General features: G+C 30.3%; 1 pseudogene; it reads right to left on the reverse strand.

Annotated features, from left to right (window-relative positions):
- Positions 1-1823: 1823 nt before the first annotated feature.
- The window catches only part of LOC136065132 (heat stress transcription factor A-6b-like), a 5043-nt pseudogene continuing 3753 nt past the window's right edge, over positions 1824-3113 (reverse strand).

Genomic DNA, 3113 nt, shown 5'->3' on the forward strand with positions numbered 1-3113 from the left:
TTTACTATTTTTCATATGTTTAAATCAAGCAAATTCTTGGGATTATTTTTGTTTGGTAAATAAAATGAAATTAATAAAATTAAGAAGTTGAAAGAAAAGAAACAGTTCTGGTTAACACCTTCAATACATTATACATCAAAGTCGACAAAAGATTTAACTACAAGAACAAAATAAGACTAGACAACAAAATTTTTAGAGTTTGTTTACACCTTATTTTTACCATTAATCCTGGTTTTCTACCATTTACCTTCTGCACTCATATGCATCATCGCAAAATGTTGACACTTATCTAAAAGCACGTTTGATCTTGTTACAGTAAAACTGTTAAAAATAAAATATTGCTATCATCAATAAGTATTAGAATTTGCTAAAGAGAGAATAGAATTTCTAAGCAATATTAACTTTCAACCAGCTAGAAAGGGAATCCTAGTTTTGCTGTCATTTACAACTATTATTTGCTTTGTAAATAAGCGGCCGCGTTTAGACTTTCTAACTTACCAATAAAAGAGACCGTAAAGCTGTAGGCCTGTTGCAAAAGAATTTCTGTAAACAATTTTTTATGTTATTAATGTTTTTCAAAAAAGGAAAAACTAATTGATTATAGATTATCTTCCTAATGACAACTCTTTGTTTACACGGATTTCACACGTTTGTGCGTTCTATTTGCTTAGTTACTAAGATATATTCTTTATAATTATATCATAATAATCATAAAATTTATAGAAAAAAAAAGGGACATATAATATTAATTATATACAAGAAATTTTGTATAAAATTATTGTGTAAAGAACAATCTCCCTTCTTTCACGTGATGATTTTAGAAGTTCTCATATAATATGTTGCCAATGAATAGAGAAACTAATTAAAGGTTAGACGCTAGTGTCTAGTATCCTCTGTTTATAACTCCAGTCTACAACTATAAAAGTTAGACATTTTTTATAGTTGTACTCTAGTTATATAATGTATTATAAATCCGGTTAAAAACACTATTATTACTATTTTCATATGTGTTCTAATAAGTATTACTGTTTACTAAAAAAAAAATAAGGATGTTTATCTCACATTGGTTGTGTGTGTCTCGTGTTCATTGTTTATAACCCCAGTTTACAACTACAAAGGCTAAGCCATTTTGTAATTGTTATCTGATTATGTAATATATTATAACCTGGTTTAAAACACTATTATTATTATTTCCATTTGTGTTATCGGACACCATAGGTTAAAACTCTCTAAAATAAATAAATAAATATAGTACCATGTTCAAAACCATTTAAATCAAGTTATAAGGGAATCTAGTCTATTAAAAAAAAGCAACAAAGAGCCCATAAAAAATAACAAAAAAGAGATAAATTAACTTCTACGTATACGTGCCTTTTGATGTATTCATAATCTTAATGTTCTTATACAATATTCTATTCAACAATTTAATGGTTTTATGGGTTTTATCAAATTTTGTACTTTTTTTACGACCCCTAGCTCATTGGAGCAACAAATAAAAACAGCACAATTATTGATTCTCTGAGTAGGCAATAATTATCTCATATATAAGATATATGTATTTTTCTTCTCAACACGTGTGACTATACAATTACATGAAACCCACGCATTGTAAGAGAAAAAATGTATATATTCAACATATGAGATACTCTCTCCTATTTAGTAATTAGAAAATAATTATCTCATGCATGAGATATATGCATTCTTCCTCTCAAAACGAGACACATTTTAAAAGAGAGAATACAAATATTTGAAACATGAGATACATTCTCCTATTTAGTAATTAGACAATAATTATCTCATATATAAGATATACATATATATATATATATATATTTTCCCTCTCAAAAGATGTGATTCTATAAATGTATAAGACTCAAATATTGTAAAAGGAAGAATTATACCTGATATATGAGATATCTTTTACTATTTAGGACTAGAGGCCAAGTAGCCCATATGCTCAGCCAACACATCTACATCTTCATCATCTTCTTGATCGACACCCATTATACCAATTTCTTCTTCAATACTCTCGTTGAACAAATTTTCCCAAAACCCCTCATCAAGGTCCTTAAACATATCTCTACTTTCATGTTCCACTCCTTTCTCTAAATGTTCTTCCTCTGGGTTGTTTTGGCTTCCACTTAGTCCATGCATGTCCATGGCAAGTCTGTCCAGCTCTGAAACTTCAAATTCAGACATATCATCAAAATCATGAGGCTCAACCTTAACAAAGTTTCCTTCTCCACCTTGGCCTAAAACGCCAATTTCAAGGTCACTAGGCCCTTGATCAATAGGTCGCCTTCTCTTCTTCGTTATTGCTTCTTGGAGTTCCTTTCTTCTTTCCTTCTGCTGAACTAATTGTTGTAAAAAGTTGGGATTCTGCATTGCTCTTGCCAAGAAATTCATCATCTGTTGTTGTTTCCTTCTGTCTTTCTAAGTCTATCCTCCATTGATTGGATGTAAGTTCTAGTATTTTGTTGTTGCTGTCTAAGCTTCACCAGTTCCACCATTAGAACCTGCTTGTCACGCTTCAACCGATCAACTTCTCCATCTAATCCAAACCTTCCAACTTCAACACAAGAGTCCAGAGCCTGCTGCGAAGCCTGAAGTTGAAATGTCTTCCTTCTCCTAATATTCTTTAAAAGATGCTTTTGTCCTCTAAGAAACCCTTCATTAGCAAACTCCCATCTATCTGGATCAACCTTCCTAAAGCCCTACATAAATCAAAGTCCATGGTCACATTCATAGAGAAGCTCATTGTAACATTCAATGGAGAGTTGTACTAAATCTAAGAGCCTTCAATAGCTACACATAATAACACTGAAACATCTAAGTTTTTTACAACTTTTACGAGGCAGCAATGACCATATGCTAAATCAGCTTAATAATACTTTCCTTTTGAAGCCATTAAACAACCAAAATGTCCAAATTAAGTAACCATTAAACAAAGAGAAAAAGGAGAGACAAATCAAATGATTCAAATCCATCACAATATCACCCCAAAAAAAAAAAAAAGTTAATAAAAATAGCAGATTCATTGTAGTTTTTTGTGAAGATAAATGAAAAAGTAAAATTATTGTAACAATTCTCAAAAAAAAAAAAAAAAAAAAAAA

This window comes from Quercus suber, unplaced genomic scaffold, assembly GCF_002906115.3.
Source record: "Quercus suber isolate HL8 unplaced genomic scaffold, Cork oak 2.0 scaffold_859, whole genome shotgun sequence".
Taxonomy (NCBI): Eukaryota; Viridiplantae; Streptophyta; class Magnoliopsida; order Fagales; family Fagaceae; genus Quercus; species Quercus suber.